Raw genomic sequence first — 24,016 nt, forward strand, 5'->3', positions numbered from 1 at the left:
AATCTGATAGGTGTGATACGGTACCTCAGAGTTATTTTGATTTGCATTTCTCTAATCAATAGTGATTTATAGCATTTTTTCATATGACTATAGATGGCTTTAATTTCTTCATCTGAGAACTGCCTGTTCATATCCTTTGACCATTTATCAATTGGGGAATGACTTGTATTCTTATAAATTTGACCTAATTCTCTATATATTTTAGAAATGAGGCCCTTATCAGAGAGACCAGTTGTAAAAATTCTTTCTCAATTTTCTTCTAATCTTGGTTGCATTCATTTTGTTTGTGCAAAAACTTTTCATTTTCATGAAAATTTATCCATTTTGCATTTCATAATGTTCTCTATCTCCTGTTTAGTCACGAATTCTTTAGTTCTCCATAAATCTGATAAGTAAACTATTCCTTTCTCTCCCAGTTTGCTTACAGTATCAGCCTGTATATCTAAATCATAAACCCATTTTGACTTTATTTTGGTATATGGTGTAAGATTTTGATCTATGCCTAGTTTCTGCCATACTCTTTTCCAGTTTTCCCAGCAGTTTTTGTCAAAGAGTGAGTTCTTATCCCTGAAGCTGGGGTCTTTGTGTTTATCAAATGATAGATACTATAGTCATTGACTACTGTGTCTTGCATACTTAACCTATTCCACTGATTCACCACTTTATTTCTTAGCCAGTACCAAGCAGTTTTGATGATTGCTGCTTTCTAGTACAATTTAAGATTTGGAATGGCTAGGCCACCTTCCCCTGCATTTCTTTTCATTAGTTCCCTTGATATTCTGGACCTTTTTTTATTCCAAATGAATCTTATTATTTTTTCTAACTATAAAATAATTTTTGGTAGTTTGGTATGGCATTGAATAAATAAATTAGCTAAGGTAGAATTGTCATTTTTATTGTATTAGCTCAGCCTACCCATGAGCAACTGATGTTTTCCCATTTATTTAGATCTGATTTTATTTGTGTGAGAAGTGTTTTGTAATTGTGTTCATATAGTTCCTGAGTTTGTTTTGGTAGGTAGACCCCTAAATATTTTATAATATCTGCAGTAAGTTTAACTAAAATTTCTCTTTCTATCTCTTGATGTTGGTCTTTGTTGGTAATATATAGAAATGCCAATGATTTATGTGGGTTTATTTTATAGCCTGCAAATTTGCCAAAGTTGTTTATTATTTCAAGTAGTCTTTTACTTGATTCTTTAGGATTGTGTAAATATATCATCATATCATCTGCAAAATGAGATAGCTTTGTTTCTTCTTTGCCTATTCTAATACCTTCAATTTATTTTTCTTCTCTTATTGCTAAAGGTAACATTTCTAGTATGATATTGAGCAACAGTGGTGATAATGGACATCCTTGTTTCACCCCTGATCTTATTGGAAATGCTTCTAGTTTGTTCCCATTACATATGATGCTTGCTGAAGGCTTTAGGTAGATGCTAATTTATTAATTTAAGGAAGACTCCATTTATTCCTATACTCTCTAGTGTTTTTAATAGGAATAGTTATTGTATTTTGTCAAGAGCTTTTTCTGCATCTATTGAGATGATCATGTGGTTTCTGTTTTTTTTGTTGAAATGCTCGATTATGCTCATAGTTTTCCTAATGTTGAACCAGCCCTGCATTCCTGGTATAAATCTTACCTGGTCATAGTATATTATTCTTGCGATAAGTTGCTGTAATCTATTTGCTAATATTTTATTTTAAATTTTTGCATCTATATTCATTAGAGAAATTGGTCTATAATTTTCTTTCTCTGCTTTGACTCTTCCTGGTTTTAGGTATTAGTATGATATTTGTGTCATAAAAAGAATTTGGTAAGACTCCTTCTTCACCTATTTCCCAAATAGTCTAAACAGTATTGAAACTAATTCTTCTTTAAATGTTTGATAGAATTCACTTGCAAATCCATCTGGCCCTGGAGATTTTTTCCTAGGGAGTTCATCAATGGCTTGTTCAATTTCTTTTTCTGAGATGGGATCATTTAAGTATTTTACTTCCTCTTCTATTAATCTGGACAATTTAGATTTTTGTCAATATTTATCCATTTCACTAAGATTGTCAAATTTATTGGCATACAGTTGGGCAAAATAGTTCCTAATTATTGTTTTAATTTCCTCTTCCTTGGTGGTGGATTCTCCCTTTTCACTTTTGATACCTTTTTGATATTTTAAAGGAGTTGTTTTCTTCAGTGGATTTTTTTTCCACTTGGCGAATTCTATTTTTAGAGTTATTTTCTTCAATTTTCATGTTTCCTTTTCCAAGCTGTTGACTCTTTTTATATAATTCTCCTTTATAACTCTCATTTCTTTTCTCAATTTTTCTTCTACCTTTCTTACTTAATTTTGAAGATCCTTTTTGAGCCCATCCAAGAGAAATTTTTGTGTTTAAGAACAATTCATATTCACCTTTGAGTTTCACATGTAGGCATTTTGACCTTGTCCTCTTCTGAGTTTGTGTTTTGATCTTCCCTGTCACCATAGTAACTTTCTATGGTCAAGCTCTCTTCTGTTTCTTCTAATTTTTTCAATTTATTTTGTGATTTTTAAAGTTGAGCTCTGCTGCTGGGGCATAGGAGGCATTATCCCAAGCTTCTTACGTTGGAGGCCAGGGGCTTGGTTGTTGGCTATCCACACCAGGGCCTCAGGTGTTTCTGGCTTGCCCACTCTGCTGTGTGTGACCTGGCCAAGTCATGCCTGTTGCGCTGGGGTTCCAGGACTCACAGTTTCCTTTTTGCACTGAGATTGCAGGCCTCACTGCTGGCCTGCTGAGCTAGGACTCAGGGGCCTCAGTTGCTGGTCTGTGCTGGAGCTAAAAGCCTCCTGTTGATTTGCCTGAACATCATCTTGTTCTGGGTTGGGCTGTGCTCCCCTTTTACCAAAGTGAGACAGTCCTTTCCTGAAGTCCTTCTAAGTTATCTTAAGCTGGAAAATTGTTGCACTTAATCTTTTTGTGGGATCTGTCACTCCAGAATCTGTTTAAAGGCTTGATTTAATGTTGTTTCTGAGGGAAACTGGGCACAGTTCAGGCAACTTCCTGGCTTCTCTCAGCTATCTTGACTCCACCCCACCATCATTGATTCAATTCCATATTTTCATTTTTGTTTATCTTTCTGTTTAGACTTATCCAAAACTGAGAAAGGTATATTGAAGTCTCTTGTCACTATTGGGTTGCTGTCTTTTTCTTCTTGAAGCTCAGGTAATGTTCCATTATGGATATGGATAATAAGGTATTTTGGAGTTTATGAATTTGTTATTGATATTAATTTGTGATCTATCGTCACTTTCACCATAATAGAGTCTGCTGTGTATCCCTTTTTATTTTTTGAATATTTATTTTTGATTCATCTAATAGCATAATGACAACTCCTGCTTTTTTGAATTCACATAAAATAGTCATTTTTATATCCCCTCTGTTTTATTTTGTATATGTACTCTTTTAAAAATGTGTTTCTTGCAAGCAAGGAATTGTAGGATTTTGTTTTCTTATCCAATCTTTCACTCCAGTCTTTCATTCTTTTTCATTTTCTTAGATTGTTTAATCTACTCACATAAAAAAAAAGTTATCAGTTAGGTTTGTATTTTCTTCCATCTATCTCTGAAATCATTTTCTTTTTCAGGTTATGAAAAAAAAATTCTTCAGTAAACACTATATTATTTTTCTTGGATTACTTTACATTAATCTTCTTTTTAAAGTAGTCCAATCCCAACTGGTTCTTTTCCACTCACTTCTGATCTTCTCTTCTCATTTGTTACCCCTTTCTCTTTAGTGTTTTTTAATTAGTTATTTCTTCTCTCCTGCTTTTGTATTGTTATAATTTTCTTTCCCTTCTTCTTACCTCTCAGTTAATCACATAGATTACCCACTTCTCCTTTTCCCTTCAGATAGTCCTAGTTCATTAGTTTTTTTTTATTATTTCATTTTTGCATTTTTCTCACTCATTACCCATATTTTCTTTATGTTTACTCTAGTTTCACATTCTCTGATTCATGATGCCTATAATTATCTAGTCTCTCACTTTTCTCTGTATTTGTCATACAATCAAAACTTCCATGGCATCCATTCTAGGATCTTCCCTCTGCACACTTTCTGCCTCTGTCTTGCAGGCTTGCCACATTTATTCCCCCTTTTCATTGTTCTTCCTTCTCAGTACAATGACAACTATTGCAGGTATCAGAGAGGACAGTGCCCCATGACAGGGCTCCTCCTCTACCACTCATCTATACCCTCTTTTGTTGACTTTGTTTTTCTATATTTGCTTAGAAATCTTCTCCCTCTGTCCATGCTCTCCTACTCCTCCAGATTCCAAGTGCCCCCTAGTGATTCCACCTCTACCCCCACCTCTCCTAGGACAAATAGACTTTTCAAGCACCAAATCCCCCAGGCCTTATCTAGCTTAAGATCTTTATTTCCTTTCACCCACAGGGACATTCATCAGTAGAACCCTCTCCCACCCCCACATTAAGACCTCCTTTCTTTCTTCACCTTTTCAGTCATTTCCCCTTCCTCCTCATGCACTCCCCTGTAAGATCTTCTCTTTCTGAGACTACAGAGGTCACTTTTCTCTCATTGCTAGCTCTTGATTTGACACTAATGCATCACATACTCTTCTATATGCTTCTTTTCCCCTTCCTTCCTTTCAAGTACTTTCCTATATTATACATGTTCCCACAAAAGAAACATTTGGTGTCACTAGGTTCAATCCATAATGCCCCCATCCTCCCTTTTTGCTGTTACTTCTACCAGATTTCTGCCTTCACTCCTGTCTCCTTCTGTACATTTAGAAAGAAGTGCTGTATGAGGCTTTCTGTTGTGACTCTGTTGGTGTTGTCTTTGCCTGCTGTGTTTATTCACTCTTCCTCTATTTTGATTATTTGGTGGGGTTGTTCACAAAGCAAATAATTCTTCAGTTCTAGCTTTCTTTCTTAAAATGTTTTAAACTCTTCTTTATTATTGAACATCCATTTTTTTTGTCCTTTATGATTAAGCTCAGATTTGCAGAATAGTTTACCCTGGGCTTCATCCTGAGCTCCATTATTCTTCAGAACACATTATTCCATTCCCTTGCCTTTTTCTAGTGGGTAAAGAATAGTCCTGTGTTATTCGAATATTCTTTCCTTTGTATTTAAAAGTCTTTTTCCTAGTGGCTTGCAGAACTTGTTTGTTTTTTTAATGGATTGAATTATTAAATTTAACCATTATGGGTCTTAGAGTTTGTAGCCTTAAGTTTTTTGTTTGTTTGTTTTCTTTTGTTTTGTTTTCCCATAAATAATTTGTGAATTCGTTCAAATGGAATTTCATTTTCTATATTCAGAAGTTTTAGACTTCTCCATTTAACACCATTCATTATGGTGTTAAAGATTCTGTCCTATCATGTTCTTCTAGGAGACCTCTGATTCTTAGGTTGTCTCTATGTATCCCATCATTGAGATGAGTATGTTTTGCTTGCATACTGAGAATTTATATTATTTCAATGTTATTTCATTTTTGTTTCTCTTCTAAGTTGTTCTTCATTCTCTGTGTATTTGCATCACCTATTGTTCTTTCTTTGGTTTCTTTTGTGAGGCTTGCCATTTCAAATTCAAATTTTTATATTCTGCTCATTATTTTTGCTATGCAAGTTATAAATTCTGCTATCATAATTTTCATTTCTCCTTTAAACCACTTATGAACCATGTACTGTGGTTCACGTTCTCAAATTTCACAGGATCCTCTGTCTCATCAAGCATTGGACTATTTTTCTTCATTTTGAAGTAGTTCTTACATGCCTGAATTCACTAGAACTAAAGGTCACATTTCTTTCTGTTGTTAACTGTTTTTTCTACTGATTTATCTATTTATGTTCAAGGCCTTCGAAATTTCTTCTTCCTAAAAACTTTGGTATTCTTGTTCTCTCCCTCTTCCCCCCTCCCCACTTATTTTCATTGTTACTCACTTTCTGATTGTGTCTTCCTTTTGGGCTGGATCTCAAAGCATATCAACTTCCTTCCACAATGGTCAGGTCATGATTCAACAGCCTAGGTCTCTGCACCAACTAACTTTTGAGTAGTCAGAACTGGTCTCAGCTGGGTGATGTGCAGTTTCCCTCAGGCTTGGTGAAGTGCTATCAATCTTCACCCATGCAGAGTATCTTGTCTCAATCCCTCTGTTCATCAGGTAGTTCAGAAACTGTTTTCCCCAGCACCAGTACTGCAGCACTTTGCAGCACTGTTGGCTTCCAGGTTGCAGCCCCTGGAAATGCTGTGGCCAAGTTGGGTATCAAGGAATGAGCAAACTATCACAGCCTGGAGCTGGGGTCACAAAAGCTCTAGAAAGAAAGAAGGAAAAGGACCAAGTTATAGCAGTGGGTTTTGTTATAAGCCTGTGTCACTTCCTTAAGTCTGCTAGTGTAATCTTGCTGCCGATATATGAGAGGTTGGGGAGAAGTGCTGAGTGTGATTAGGGTCAATGAGGATCAGTTCTTAATTTTTTTTCCTTTGGGGCCACAATCACTTATTACCATTAATCTCTTTAGCTATATTTCAGTGGTACTTTCATTTACCTTGTCGTAATTATTATACATAATGTTCTTCTGCTTATTTCATGCTGTAATAGTTCACATAAATTGCCTCATGCTTTTATGAATTCTTAATAGTTATTTATTATGGAGTAACAACAATATACCACATCTATGTGGCACAATTTTCTTAACTGTCTTTTTGTGAAGAAAATCATTCTCAACATTAGTGTTTTTAAGTTCTTGTAAGTCTTTCTATTTTTGTCTAGAAGGAATACATACGATGTTTGTTTTTCCTATCAAGGTGGAAAAAAAGAAACAAATATTGACTTTTATGGACTATTACATCATAGCATCTTGGAAGGGATCAAAATAAAATTCAATGATGATGTTCATATTTTTATTACAAGTCTAAAGTTTTGTTTTATTGTTCCTAATTTTACTCTTTGAGAAGAGGAATTCTGTATCTGTTGACAGTAGCAGTCAGGAATATAGCCACTTTTTCAACTGTTCTCCATCAAGCTAGATAACAAAACATTTTAGGAGTCAAATGTTGTCATCATGTTTGTCTTAGCTACTTATGTTAGCTTATATATTGTATTATATTGCTATATTATACCATACTATATCATATAACCTATGATAGGAATAAGAAATTGACATGTTAGTTCAATTGCATTAAAATAAACTCCCTCATAAGGAAATTACTTTTACCAATGCATGTTGGCATGTCTCCACAATTTATAGTCTTAGAGAGTTGCCTAGGACACTAAGAGGTTAAATAAGTCACTTGTGGTCAGACAGTTTATATAAAAGAAAAGTATAAACTTTTTGTCTTCTTGATTTGGTAGCTGGTCTCTATCTACTATGTTGTTGTGCGTATGTCCTACCCTATCATATCATAAAATTTTCTATTGTATTTCCTTTACCTTCCTAATATAAAATCATTTCCAGGAGCAGCTAGGTGGCACAGTGAATAGAGAACTGGCCCTAAAGTCAGGAGGACTAGTTGTGTGACCCTGGGCAAGTCACTTAACCCCATTCCTTAGTCCCCCCCAAAAAAATTACTAACGGGTACTTTTAGTTTTTAAAACATGGACAACAGTATGCCATGCAGTAAAAAACTTGAGCGATTAATGCTACCCTTATGCCTCTTTTGAGTAGTTTTAGCCATGGACCTGGGCACTGCCACCATTGTCTTTGTGCCAAAAAATATCCACAGTGGCTGTCGCATTTTAGTACTGGAAGGTTGTCTCGAAAATTCTGCAGTGAATGCGTCGGGTTGGTATATCACTCTCTACTATCTTTTTCAAACACTGGAGAATAGAATCCTCTGCTATTGCAAACCTCATTTTAGGGGTGGGGTTGGGGAGGAAAGAGTCTGACCATGAGTTATACATACTTTAAAATAAAAAAAAAAATATATATATATATATAAAATTTCCCCTCACTTGGAAAAACTGGTAATATATAATATTATATGAGCTCTCTACCCATCTTTTACAAAATAAAAAAATAAAAGGATGGGGCTAGTCATAGATAAATTTGTGAAGTAGGAGAACTCAATCTCTGTGACAAACTAGCATCACTCCAAACCCCTGATGATCAGAGTCTCTATGATGTCCCAAGTCAACTGGAGCTACTAATTGCAGCCCCTACCTGGACAAGCCTTCCCCAGACAATGAACTATTCTTCAGACTTCTACTGAACTCTCACCTATATAAATGTCTTTGTCCTGTGGCTTATTCCTGCAGAGCCTTTGACACTACTATGTGGTAAAGAGGAAGGGGGAAGGAAATAATCATTTATATATTACCAATTTTGTACCAGTTACTGTGATAAGCCCATTTTATAGTTATAATCTCATTTGATACTCACAATAACCCTGAATGGTAGGTGCTATTATTATCTGCATCATGAGAAATTAATGTTTCTTTCTTGTATTTAATAACATTTTTTTTTTTTGGTGAGGCAATTGGGGTTAAGTGACTGGCCCAGGGTCACACAGCTAGTAAGTGTCAAGCGTCTGGTTTGAGACCAAATTTGAACTCAGGTACTACTGACTCCAGGGCCAGTGCTTTATCCGCTGCACCACCTAGCTACCCCCTTAATAAATAATTATTATATTAGAATCAAGGGTTTTCCCCCTTTCTACCTCTTCATCCAGAAACCAACCAGTGTGGGAAAGCTGTCTTAAAGATTTACCCCAGCCAGGATCTAATCAGACAGTAAAAGAAATTCCAAGTTTGGGCGAAGGGGTGTATTTCTGCTCACTGTGTTTGCCCAGATAGGTCTGGGGAAAATGTTGATTCTTCTTATTATCAAGACAGGTGAGATGAAAATTGATTCCTCTCTGATCAAAATTTGAGTGACCTAAGTCACAAACCCCAAGATAGCTCACCTCCCATTGTGTTAACCAATCAGAGGTGATTGGCACCGCTCAGGAACACCCACTCTTCAAAGGACATATAAACTGACAGTCCACTGCCTTTAGGGGTCTTTGGTCTAAAGGAGGCAACCAAATGACCATCCTGCTGGCATTAGTAATAAGATGATTAAACTATTCGGAAACTACACTCGATCCCTGTTAACCATCACTGCATTTTACTGTGAGAATAGTGAAACTGACAGATGTTAAGTGCCTTGTCCAGAGTCACATAGGCAGGAAATGTCTGAGACCAGATTTAAACTCAAGTGCTCCTGACTCCAGGCCCAGTACTCTAGCCACTTTACCAGCAGCTGCCTCTCTCAAGTAGAAAATCTAATTAAGTAATCCAATGTTTAATACTGTCATTTTTTATATATCTCCAAGCAACTTGTGAATTTTGTTAGCAGCTTTCTGGAGACAGTTCTTGAACCTGAAAAAGTAAAAACAATAATACAAAGTTTAAGAAATTTGGATGCAGGATCCAAAGAGATAACATAGGGAAAATATTTTGCAATCCTTAAAATGCTACATAAATGATAGTTATTATTGTTATTATTAGCATTATTTTTATTAGTAGCAACATTATTTAGGAAAAATTGGAGGAAGGTGGGAATTTGTAGTACCTCTTGTTTTTCATACTTCTTAACCAGTTCCTACACCTAAGTCTAACACTGAAAAAAAAATTCCATTCCCTGCAAATTACTGGAATATTTCAATTGTATGGACATGTGAAGAAAAGGGACACTTTTCAAATGCCCCAGGGGGATTTGCAATAAAATGTATTTTCATATTCTTCTCCTTTTTCCTTCTTTTTTTCTTCCTTCTCAATATACCAGAGGAGTACATACATGGGATAGTCCATGAAAATAAGAATAGAAAAAATGAGTCATATTAAAAAAAGTTAAAAATGAATTTTGTATTCATCGAGGCCAACATACTACCCTAAAAAATATTGGCTTGTTTCCTACAATAGGGATCCTTTGAGACTTAAGTTGACTTTATGACTCTGCTATTTAAATCATACCTTCTCAAATTAAAAGATCTGCAAAAGTGAATTTTATCCATATAAAAATAAAATAAAATAAAATATGTTTTCTTCCCCCTTTCCTCATTCCCTTTCTCTTTGGTCTCACTTAGTATGTATTAGCACTGTGGGCACAGACCTCCCAGAAACTGTAAACCTGCCAGGTTTTCTGTATACTCCTACTACACGGAGTAGCCCTCACACACAGTCTTCTACACCCAGCCAGAAATCAAATATGTAAGTTTTGCTTTTCTTAATCATCGTATGTGGCAATCAAATTGACAACAACCACAACAGGAACTTATATACTTGCTTTCATTTGTTGAATATTCGCACATAAAGAAAACAATTGATGGTTTTATGATTGATATGATATCTTTTTGAATGCAAGACTCATCCAATTCAAACACACTTGTGTTTATTCAAATACATTTTCTTTTACTAATGAGCAATAATAACTTCAATGAAGGCAAAATTTCCATAGACCAAATGACTACCCTTGTCAGTATTAGTGTGAACGTAGCTCTATTTCATTTGTTTGCTAACATAGTCTCATTGCCATAGACATTAGGCAATGTGCAGACTTAATCTCAACATATAAAGTCTTTCTCTGTTTACCTTTCTTTCTCATTGCTTCTCACATGAAAATAGTTATTTCAAAGTGAGGTTCAATATAAAACCAGGAATTTAGGAAATATAAATGCCAAACCTCCTGTTTCCATTCACTTGCTGTGTGAACTTAAGTACACCACATAATCACTCAGAAGTCATCCAGTTAAACCTCCCACCCAGAATCAACCTCTTCTATAACATACTTAACTAGTCATCAGGCAGTTTGAGCTTGAATATTTAGAGTAAAGAGAAGCTCATCATCTCAAATGGTAGCCATTCTAGTTTAGAAAGTTCATCTTTGGATTGGGTCTCTCTAAGGTTTTTGTCCATTGATATGGCACTAGTTGGAGTTACACAGAATGTCTGCTCTCTCTTCCATAAGAAAACTCTGTTTAAAAAAAAAAAAAAGGATATTTATCATGTGCTTTCTTAGTCTCTTTTCCAAGCTAAGCGTCTTTTCTTCCTTCAAGTCATTGTCATGTGACATGGTTTTAAAACTACTTATCAGCCTGGTCACCTATGATGGCCCACATGGTTCCCTGAACCCATATCCTCCCAGCTCTCATTGTCACACCTAACTTGTGGGTGCAATTTGTCCCTTAATCCAAGATGATGCATGAAGCTCTGGACATAACCAACTTCTGGACACATGTCTCTAGATATGGCCAAACACTGCACATAGAGCTAGGATCTTCATTTTTCTAGACCACAGGTTTTTAACTTGCAGTCTGAACTATTTAAAAATCATTTTATTAACTATCTTTTAAGATAATTGGTTTCCTTTTACTTCTTTGCCTTTTCTTTTATGCTTTGAAAAGTATTACTTTAAGGGGTCCATAGGCTATATTAGATAGCCAAAGGGGCAAAGGGGCCCATATATCACTCTCTCTTTTTCTGTCTCTCTCTGTCTCTCTGTCTCTGTTTCTGTCTCTCTCTCTCTCACACACACACACACACATATACACATACACATACACACATGCATACACACACATACATAGAGTTAGTTTTTGTTAACACAATGTAAGATTACACTAACTCCTTTTGTAGCCATATGCCACCAAATGTTGCAGTCGTTTTGATCCTTATACACCTTATAATCAGCTAAAATACCTAGGTCTTTTTCATACAAACTATATTCAGGCTAATTTCCTTCTATCCTGTATCATGAATTTGATTTTTAGTAACTTAAATGTAGGATTTTACATTTACTCTATTAAATTCCATCATGTCAGAGATGTCCACTGTTTCAAATGATTGAGCAATTAATGGCTGATATGAAGAGTCCAAGATTTTGGCAATGAAGTTACTTCTCCATTGACACAGATCACAACTTGTAGAAAGTGATTGACATTCATCTTGAGTTTCTACAGCTGAAAAAAAACCTATTAGTAAGGCTTTCTAAACCTAGTTAGTCTGGTCCTCTGATGACATGCACACAATCAATATTGGGCTCTGCACTCAAGTCCTTTCTAACAATAATAGCCAGAATTTACATAATACTTTAAGATTTGCAAAGAGTTTAGCACATATTTTCTCATTATTCCCTCTCAATAGCCTAGAAGGAGGTAGTTGCTATTATTATCTCCATTTTTACAGATAAGGAAACTGAGGCTGGGAGAGGTTAAATGACTTTCCCAGGATCATATGGCTAGATAAGTGTCTGAGGCTGGTTTTGAACTCAGGCCATCCTGATCAACTCCAAGTCCAGCACTCTATCCACTGGTCTACCTAGATGTCTCTAGCTTTCGAGGCCTATTATCTATGGATAATGTATTCCAGAACTCAGTTTAATCTTCATCCTATAATGACAGGAAGTGTCAGAATAGAAATTTAGCAGACCAACAGAAATTAAATTTTTAATCTTATTTTTTTGTCTAACATATAAACTATATGACTTAACTTTTTTGTTTGTCATTGATAAAAAAAAATTGAAAAGGACAGGTCAGTGCATTTATTCTTTATTTTGATTTCCTCCCTTTTAAAATAAAATTTAGATGGAAAAAATAATATTAAAATCAAGCTGTAAATAATATAATTACTTTGATCAATATAAAAAAATGGAATAATCTGTTAGAGAATAGCATACATGGTTTTGAACCTGACACCAATTTTTTTTTTCATAAATGTCATACATTAACCTAACAAAAATCTGATTGTCAGGGTAAATGTGTGTGTGAGTATATATATATATATATACACACATACATGCATACATACATATACATATTTCATCTTGGAGTTAGAAGACCTGTACTCAAATTTAGGCTCTTATGTTAGCTACCTGTGTGACCTAGAGCAAGTTACTTAAAATCCCCTCAGTAAAATAAAGACATTGGCCTGGATGACCTCTAAAATCCCTCTCAGTACTAAATCCTATCATCTCCTGAGTGAAAGCTTCAAAGAATTCTTTCAGATTTCTTTTGCATACCATGTTAAATTCAAAAGGAGAAGTTAGTTGACTTATTTTTTTCACTATAATTCCATTGTAGAAAAGGTCTGCTCCATGCATCTGCTGCCATGGTGTGTTGAAGTGTATCCAATGATAACAAAACATTCACAATGTTAAAGGAGGAAATCATTATACATAAGATATTTTCAGACAAAGCCAATTTTGTATGAGAGGATGCTCTCTCAGAAACACACTCAACACTAGGAAAGATTTTTCTTTCTCTACAAACAAACCTGAATCTTAATTTTAAACAAAGTTTAGTTTAAATTTGTTTTCTTTTCTTTATTTGGCCTAAGTCATTTCACTTTGCTCCACTATATAATTTTTTCCCCAATTCCTCTTATTCAATAGAGGTTTTTTTGTTTGTTTGTGTGTTTGTTTCCTCCTTTCTCTAGAAAGCAAGGTCAAATTTAATATTTTACAGCTCAAAAAAGGTATTGCTCAGCAAGCTGACCATTCTGCATTGTCACTGCTTTGACAAATATCTTTTAAAAATAAAACTATTTCAGCATTTCCACTAAGATTTGATGCCTTTCACTTGGTTCCACTTGTTATAAATGTATTAACTTCATTGTAAATGCAATTAGATCAGTGAAATACATAAAATCCAGCATAGTAATTGTGAGCAAGCTTTAAGTACTATACAATATACATATGCTTATTCACACAAATACATATATACTACACATATGTATGTATATATCCTTGTGTCCCAGATAAAATTATCATTAGAAATGTTTTATTGATTCTATCTGAATCTGTATCATCTGTCTCATGTACATCACCAGAATGAATAGGAAAACAAATTTTGTTTTCCTTCATAAAACTATGAGTATAATTAAACTTTTCCACCTTAGTCATAGCATAGTGAAAAGAGTACTGGATTTGTAGTCAGATGAAATTTATTTAAATCTTGGCTCTATTATGCACTTACTTGCATGACTCAGGGCAAGTTGTTTAGTCTTGCTGGATTTCACTTTTTCTCATTTACATAATTGCCTAGGTAATCCTAAAAGTTATTTCCAGCTTTGAATTCTATTACTAGTTTTCAATTGGACCTGTAATTTTGTCAATTTGTGGAGCTTTTCAAAGAAAAAAATTTTTATGCCAATGGTCAATCACTGTTTCAGAGTTGCTTGAGGCCATACAGTCAATATTTGTCAGAGGAGGGAATTAAATTAAAGTTATGCTGATGTTGGGCTGGTTCTCCATTCACTATATGGTATCCATAAAATCCAATAATACTCTGAATGTATGTATTTAAATGTTTGTATATAATTGTGCATGTGTATGTGTATATGTATGTGTGTATATACAATCACCACGCTTTATTGGTTTCTGTGCTTTTGCTTACAGTATCCTCAATTTGAGGATAGACCCCAACCCCACCCTCTTCCTACTTAATGTGAGGAGTATCTACTGAAAGACAGAATTCCTTTGTATCTTTCTCCATGAAGCCCCCCTTAATACTTTCCCCCTATTCCACACAAAACTAGAAGTTCTTTTTCTCTTTTTTTGACTTCTTACTGAATTTTGTCTGAATTATTCCTTTATATTTATCATATTTTGCTATACTTATTTTTGTATATATGATTCTTCTTTCCTATTAGTCTATAATCTCTTTGACAGCAGAAACTAAAGCTATTACTTTTCATTGTTACATACTTGGTGTCTTAAATGTAGCAGTCACTTAAGAAATGTTTGTTAAATTGAATTTGGGTTTCAATTCCAAAAAGAACACTAAACTCTAAATATAAGCTAACTATCTGACTCGTGAAAGATGTTAATTATAACTGTAGTTTTATGAAGGAAAATAATACTTGTTCCTGTTCATTCTAGTGATGTACATGAGGACGGATGATTCTGCTAGAAAGAATCAAGAAAACACCTCTAATGTCTGGGGCATGGAACTAAAGGCCTTAAGGACATGAGGTATTTTCATGACTGGCACTGATAAAAGCCAAGGGCCGGGGTGAGAGAAAGTAATATATAGAAAGTGAATAGCTGATCAAAAAGATAGTGTCTAAGAAAGGGATTAGGATTTTAGCACCTTGGCTTAAATTATAGCAATGACAGGTTCTGGGGCCAGGGATGAAGTAAAATTAAAAAAGAGCTGGTATAACTATATTTGCCTAGGGCCTTATAAATCTAATCAATGAGACTTTAAAATGCAAAGGTTGAGGAAATGATAAAATTGCTTTTGTATTTATACAAAGTAGATACCAAAGAAAGGCAGAGGAAGAAAAAAAGCAATAGGTATTGCCATCCCAGAAGAAATTCAGACAGACCAAAAAAAATGGGTAACTAAGCAAGGGACATTAGAAATCCTAACACAAGGAGGCATATTTGACTCTCCTCTCCATCCCCACACCCTGTATGACTCAGAACTCGGTAAGATGAGAATTATGTAATATAGCTCTGAAAAGTTGTGTTTTATTCAAAATGAACCAACTAAATTAAAGTTGGGGGGTTATGATCAAATTAATTCTAGAATAGTAGCTGACACAAAGAAGGCAATTAATAAGTGCTTAATGATTATAGTCAAATGGAGAAATTCAAGAACCAGAAGTAGGAAATGGTGGACAGTATTTCATTTTAAGTCTAAAATAGGGAGAAATAGAAAACAGAATAAAAGTATTTTTAGCTATATTAGAAATAAAATGAGCATGGGGGTAGGGATGTGGGGTTAGTACCACTGCTCAGGATAGATAGGATTGTACTAATGGATGATGGAGACAGAAAGTAAAGTTGCTCAGGTCATTTTCTTCTATTTTCTTTGCCAAGCAGAATGATCTTTAGACAGAAAACATATGGGAAAATGGCATTTAACTTCTTTTCATGAGTTTAAATTATTAGGTACAAATGAAATAAAAATGGTGGCAGAAAAAGACCCATGTCTATCCCCCAAGATAGTTAGCATAGAGTGTGTCTATAATGAAGGATAATAGTTAAGATACCCAAAATTTCACAGGAGACCCAAATCAAAAAAGGAGCCAGGAACAAAATCCAAAGCTTTAAAAATCAAAAAATGAATGCTCACAGGATAGACAACAAGATAAAGAAACTAGAAGTCCTGATACAAGGAGAGAAATTTTACTTCATAGGTATTATTAGGATTCGGTGGGATGAAACCCTGGCTGAATATCACACTGGATGTGTATATCTTATTCAAGGGAAACACAGTAGGTTGGAGGGTTTAGGTATATTCTTATAAGGAAAGAATATGAAAACAGGAGAACATTTAGGTAAAGATTAGTGGAAGAAGATTCAGTAGTCAGAGTATACTACAGACCATCAGGACATAAAGAAGAAATAGATAAGATATCTGAAAAAAATTACAGACTTTGAATTGGATTATTATATACTAATGATGAAAGACCACAATTATCAAAATATCTACTTGATTCTCTCTTTCTCTGCCAAAAAACAGAGCACTTAATAACCTCTTGATTTGCTTTAATGATATTTTTATCCATCAAACGTGAAAGAACCAACAGGGGAAATTCTATTCTGGATCTGATTGTCACTAACCGCACAGAAATAATTATGACAACTAGTTAGCTGAATATAAGATCTATAAAAATAGAATCAGGAGTACTAAAACTCCAAATGAGCTGTGGATGTTGAAAGAAACTCAACACAACACAAGGTGTCTTCAGAAGTGTGAAGGGAAGGGGTTTGAAGGGATGAGTAGGTGGATGTGGGTATGCGTGGTTAGCGTTTTGTGTTAGCTACATTGAGGAAAAGAGGATGATCAAAAATGAACTAGGTGTGGTGTTTGGGATGGATAGGTGGATGACACTAATAACAAAAGGGAAGGTAGTTCCTCAATTCTTGGTTGATTTCTGTTTTCTCTGTCCAGGGGAATAACCTTTATACTGAAATTGAGACTGAAAAGGACTTAAAGGGAGGTGATGACCAACATGAGTAAAGAGAAGAGTTTACCTAATTACCCTTAAGTAATTCAAGTCGTCTGATTCAGATAAACTATATCCTCAAGTACTAAAATATGTAGAGAAGAGGCACTGCTTGACTGGTGAAGAGTAAAAATCTTGATTTCCATAAAAGAAAAGAGAATAGGGCCTATGAAGTACTGGTCATTAAGCTTGATTTCAATTCCTAGGAAAATTAGAGCCTTAGAAAGAAGGTAAACCGAGCATCTAGAAAGGGGAGTTGTGGTTTGTCCTTCATTCTCGAAGAGGACCATGCCATCAGGGAGATGATAACATGACTTGCAATTGATTTCAATTTGAGTGAGGGAGGTGTGTGCAAAGTCACCAGCTTCACTTTCTTCTCCAGAGCCATCTGAGTCCATAGGCCAGATGCCCATCAAGATGACTGCAGATGGACCAGGATGCAATGGAAGACCTTGGCCCTTTTAAGCAAAGGTCTTTTTCAGGTTCTCACTTTGAGTGAGGCAATGCCCATTCAGTGAATAGGCCTCTTTAAGAAATGAATCTAGGGATGGTCCCTTTAATCCAAAAAAAAAAAAAGAAAAAAAAAAAGAAAAATCAAACTGGGAGGGGAAGACCCTGAGAGTTGCTGGCCAAAAGAGAAACAGTTACTTTTACATTCATTCTGAGCTAGGAGGGCCCAAAAATAACCATTAAGTGGTTCTTGGGCAGGGACCTATTGTGTTAACAAAGAACCATGCTGGTTCTACTAAGAACTAGCCCAGACAACATAAGTTTATTTCATTTTTTGACAAAGTTACTAAACTGATGGATGAGGGAAATTGCATGGATATAGTTTATATACATTTTAGCAAAGTTTTTCATAAAGTAACTTGTAATATTTCTGAGAAAAAGATGGAGAAATGTGGATGGGATGATACTATAAAAAGATGGATTTGGAACTGGCTGAATGCCCAGACTCAAAGGGTAATCCTTAATGTTAATTTGGCAGGAGGTCTCTAGTGTAGTGCCCCAGGCATCTGTGTTTGGCCCTATACTATTTAACATATTTGTCAATGACACAAACTTGGAAAAGAGAGTTTACACCTGGAGAGACAGAGATAAGATTGATAAAGATCTTGATAGTCTAAAACATTGAGCTGAATCTAATGAGATGAAATTAAATAGTTGTTGCTGTTGTTGTTCAGTCCTGTTTGACTCTTCCTGACCTCATTTGGGGTTTTCTTGGCACTGAGTTTGCCATTCCTTTCTCAAGCTCATTTTACAAATGAGGAAACTGAGGCAAGGAGGTTTAAGTGACTTACTCAGGATAATACAGCTAGTAAGTGTCTGAGGCTAGATTTGAACTCAGGAAAATAAGTCTTTCTGACTCCAGGCCCAGCACTCTAGACACTGTGCCTCCTAGCTGTCTCAAAATTAAATAGAGATAACTGAAAGGCCCTATTCTTGTGTTAAAAATTCTACTTCACAGGTGCAGACTATAAGGAGGCATAATGGAACAGTACTTCATCTGAAAAAGACCTAAAGATTCTATTGTATTAAAAGCTTGAAATGAATCAGTGGTAAAATATGACACTATAAAAATAATGTGATAATGGGATATAGTAAGAGAGAGCCATAGTTTCAGGCAAAGGGATATAGTAAACAGAAATTTATACTGTGATCAAATCTGGAATAGGGTATGCAGTTCTAGATATGAACTTTTAAGAACGCCATTGATAAACTAGAAAGTATTTAGAGAAAGATAACTAAGATGGGGAAGATCATTGAGTAAAAGTTACATGTAAATTAATGCATATTTGGATCATCTCAAAATTTTGGTCAAATATGAGGCAAAGTCCTCAGCAGAGAATGTGGAGGTAGGAGATTTGCAGAGAGGATTTGGAAGATTTGGAAGAGCCACTGTGAGGAATGGGATAGCAAATCAATTAGGGGGAACTAGAATGTTTGCCTTATTGTAGTGAGGGTGGCATAAATTTGTAGTAGACCCCTTGAGCCAATGTTGTGGTTTCCTTCATCTCCATTCATCAGCACATACATATACAAGTGAAAGAGGCATGTGATTGGACTAGAGATTTAAGAATAGTGGGTAGAGTAGAGTTGAGTCAGTTTACCAAATGGGCCAAGATACAGAAGGGAAAATAATGTAGTTAATAAAGGGTTAGTTGCCTGGGAAAGAATTGAGCAGTGGAGAGTGTAGAGGTCATGGTAATGCTCAAGACTAGTGGTAAGGTTCATAAGGCATAGGAAAAAATGGAATATTAAAAACTTATGTTCCAAAATAATTTTGGGATTTGTGAGCATGGAAATAAAAATGTGAGTGATTGCAAGATAGAAGTTTGACCATCTCTGTTTGTACCCAAGGTGGAGTAGAAAAATAGCACATGGGAATTAAGTAGATTGAGGAACTGAGAGCCTTGGAGTTCTTGGACTCACACTCAAAGTTATGTTTTTTCTTTTCTTTTCTTTTCTTTTCTTTTTTTTTTCAGAACACCCAACCACTACTGTTCTGTAGTTTGACTCTGTTGGCCTCTTCAGCTGGGAATTAGGGAAGACACTTTCAACTTCAAAACAGCAACTTTTTTTTTCATGGTTTGGTAGAACTTATTAGAGTTTGAGCTCTGACAGAATAGCCTTCAAGAATACAGTATCACTTGTACAACAAAAAGAAGCATTTAAATGGGACTTTCATGGAGAAAATAAATACAACATATAAAAATAATCTACATATGAAATAATCTCTTAAAATATATTAAGATAATATTATACGATATGTTTTGGTTGATCAGGTAAGAATCAACATTTAGGATCAATCAATGATTAAGAAAGTGGCAATGGAAATGGTTATGCATGCACGCATGCACACACACACATACATACACACATATATAAATACATATATCTATATAATATATCTATATGTATGCATATTTTATCCTGTAATTTGAAAAAATGCTATAGTTCCTCCAGCGAAGAAATTATATCAAAAGACACTGAATAATTGAAGAAGCTAGTTTAGCAATTTCAATAGAAGAGGGAAAATTCTCTAAAAGGATTTGTAGAAATGTCCCAGAAAAGTGATTGAACAACTTTTAAAAGAGTGTCAAAATTTAATCAAAGCTATCTCTCAATTACAATAACAAAAATTTGAATTAAGATGATTCAGACATTAAAGAATCATTTAGATCATACTAGATGTAGAATATGACTAATTGTAAATTCTCCACATTTCCTTGTGTGTGTAGATACATAGGGACAGCTGAGTGGTGCAGTAGACAGAGCAATGGGCCTGAAGACAGGACGATATGAGTTCAAATCTGGCTTCAGACACTTCTTAGATATGTGTTCCTGGGTAAGGCACTTAACTTCTTTGCCTCAGTTTCTTCACCTATAAATTGGGGATAATAATAACACCTACCTTCTAGGCTTGTTGTGAGAATCAAACGGTAATAACCGTAAAACACTTAACATAGTATCTGACACCTACTAAGTACTTATATAAATGTTAGCTACCCATGTTAATATTAGATACCAATGCTATGATAATCACATGTAATGTGAAACATGAAAATGGCAAATTGACAAAGTTTGATGAGTCTATTCCAGATTACTTTCATATGTTTAACTGAAGGTAGATGGAACATGTATTTATTCATATGCTGACTCTATATTACACATATTAGCATGCATTGGTACCTGTAATACATTCCTATATATGTCAAATGAATCTCACAGGGAAAAAAATTCAACATAAGCACATAGTGCAGTGCATCTTTCACAGTACAAAAAGCCAAGCACTATCTCTTTCTTCATTTTGGACTTTTAATAAAGCCTTGGAACATTCCAAGAGGATGCCAGAGCTTCAACGGGCTCCCCTTAACCCCTCCTGCTTCTAGTTAGCTCTTGGAGTGATGATGTTTTGATGTAGGCTGACTTCAGGGGCTCAGAAAGGTTAAATACTGTTTGATTAAAATCAGAACACCCAACTACTACTGTTCTGTAGTTTGACTCTGTTGGCCTCTTCAGCTGGGAATTAGGGAAGACACCTCCAACTTTGAAACAGCAACTTTTTTTTTCCTTCTGTGGCTTATAGAGAAACAAAACTGGGAAAAAAGCCACATTGTATATGCTTTTTTTTTTTCTGGCAATAGGCCTGCCACTGTTTATCAAGCCAAGGCAAATCCAATTAGCTAGTAGCCTGCCTCCCAACCTTATTAACCTGCTCAGCTGTAAGAATCTCAACAGCCCCTGCCAATATCTCATTTCTCCAGCCACTGATAAGATCAGTTCAAGATATTCAATGGGTTTCCTTTCACTTCGGCTTCATCATAGTCACTGGCATCTTAACCATAGTGACCAGATCTTATTTTCCTACATGAAATAGGATGGCAACTCCAAGGCCTATATAGCTTGTTGGAACAAACACTGATCAGGCCTTCACACTGTGTGTGACAGGACAGGCTGATTTTCCTTATCATGGCTGGCCCACAAAGGCCTAGGCCAGGCCTGGATTATTAGCATTCCTTGGTGAGATGCGTCAGGCCTATTTCTGTCACACAGACAGATTGAGCCTTTCACTCAGGCTTGCGAATGAGTGACACATGGCCTGACTGGGAGGACAACATTGTTATTTGAGTTAAGAAATCAATTTGTATCAAATGTACACTGTAATTTATTTGTTGGCTTTGAAGGGAACCTGGCTGAGATAAATGGGAATGGGCTTCTTTCTTTTCCCCCCCTACACTGAGCTGATAAAGTTCTTGTGAAGCTCCAGATAGCTCCAGTCAGAGCCAAAGTGACAAACATGTTTAAAGTTGCACAGTGATCTTTAAATCTCAAAAAGAACACCTTGTCGGACATGATAGAACATTTTTTACCTTTTCCCTCTATCTGTCAGAAAGCTGCTGTGACACATTGCTTTAGTATTTTTGCTGACATTTTCTTTATCAAGCACATCTGTTTGTGGTCGAAAGATGCTTATTCCTATTTTCTTCAATCTACAGCAGGCTAGGGAACTGCCAAAAGGAAGTGAGAAAATGAGACAGTCTTTCTGGGCATAATATTGGAGGTTATTTTTTTTAATGATTATGGCCCCAACATAACATTTTTATTGTACTTAGATATACACATGATTTTTTTTAACTACCATGGGATCTTCTTATTTCAGTATCTCCTAGTTTTGGAGGAAAGTCATGGAACATTTTAACTTTCTTGGCTCCTGCTATTGCTATAAAATTAACATGTGCTGGTTCTATGCATGAGGGTTGTTATCTTCGAAATTATATAATACAACATCCAAGAACATCTGTATAGCACTGGAACTACATAATGAAGAAATGCCAAGATCTTGTAGCCAAGGTCAGTTATTTCTTCACATCTTAGTGCAATAATCATGTTCTTTAAATTAACTCCCCCCCCACACAGTTTTTTTTAAACTGATCAAAATGTTGTATGTTGTATTGTATATAATATATTTATTGATCCCTCAATCTGCTTTATTTGGAGCACTGGAGCTGCCAGTATCCTCACCCAGCTAAAAATAAAATGCATAATTTTAGCAATTCTCTAGTTTTAGTGATATGCCTATCTGGCCTTGTTTACACAGGCATAAAGGTAGGTCTTATCTACAGTGATTGTACTTAATAATGCTAAGGCCATCATCACACAAAGGCAAAGTATATCATAATTTAATTAGAGCATCCTTCTTGCTTTTCTGGAAAACATATCAGAAATAATTTGCAAAATTTGGAATCATAGGTAAATTAGACAGCATACCTGATTTATTCCACTAAGATCATCTACACTGAGAATTTTTCTCTCTATTCTCTCTGTGGGACCATGGAACTTAAGCAAATAGACCTAGATATAGTTAAGTACTATTAAACTAGATTAGGATTTTTCCCTTTTGGCAAGTGTAATAACTTTTATATGTTGTGTAATCATTCTATGAGATCTCATACACTGGTGTATCTTTCTACATACAAAGGAATCATTCCTTTAAAGATGGATAAAGTATGTATTAATTAATGAAATAATTTTTTCATATGGTATAATCAAAGCATACTTAGTGTGTGTTTAAACCTGTTTTCTATATTTTAAAGAAGTACTTAAACACATTATAACATATTTACATAAGTTAATGCAAAGTGCTTGGAACAACAATAAAAAAAAGACCAAAATTGTAAGGAGCATATCTCTTTGTATCGAGTTTTCTGATTTTTTACTGATTGTATATAGAAATGGTGATTTTTGTTCATTTACTAACATATGTTAGTAATAGCTATTTGTTGATTGTCTTGGGTTTACCAAATGAATCTTCATGTTGTCCACAAATAGAGATGTTATCTTCTTTATTGAAACTTTTTAATTCTATGTACTATGTCTACAATCAGAATTTTTAGCATGATAGTGAACAATAATGGTAAGATCAGTAAACATTGCTTTATTCCTTTTTTATGGAAGGTTGTAAGGGTTTTTTTTTAATTAAATTTAATACTGACTCTTTGGTCCAAACGAATATTTCCTATTGTGATAAAGGAAAAAATACAACACAATTGAAAGACCACTGAAACATATTATATAACATATGTATACAAGATAGTAGAACCACTATAATGGATAGAACAGTAGGATTAGAGTCAGGAAGACCTAAGTTCAATCCAACCTCAGACACTCATTAGTTGTGAGACCATGGACAAGTCACTCAACCTCTGTTTGCCTTAATCTACTAGAGAAGGAAATGGCAAACCACTCCAGCATTTTTTCCCAAGAAAACCTCATATGGGGTCACAAAGGGTCACACATGACTGAACAACAACATACAAGATAGCATAAAGTGCTTTGGAATCACCAGAAAGAATTTTGGCCAGGTCATGTTCTAAGAGCTCCTGAATTTCCATTCTCCTACTTTGTCTACTTACAGCACCCCACAGCTCTTATTTCCCCAGCTAGATATTTATCTTTGCTACCCAAACTTAAAAGTATGAGGTGAGGAAGCCTGGTTATGTAGCAATTTGTCTAAAAAATAATATATGGATATTTTAATGGACAGCAGGCTCAATATGAATCAACAATATGATGCCCAAAACAAA

Source organism: Vombatus ursinus, unplaced genomic scaffold (assembly GCF_900497805.2).
Source record: "Vombatus ursinus unplaced genomic scaffold, bare-nosed wombat genome assembly UNPS02014791.1, whole genome shotgun sequence".
Taxonomy (NCBI): domain Eukaryota; kingdom Metazoa; phylum Chordata; class Mammalia; order Diprotodontia; family Vombatidae; genus Vombatus; species Vombatus ursinus.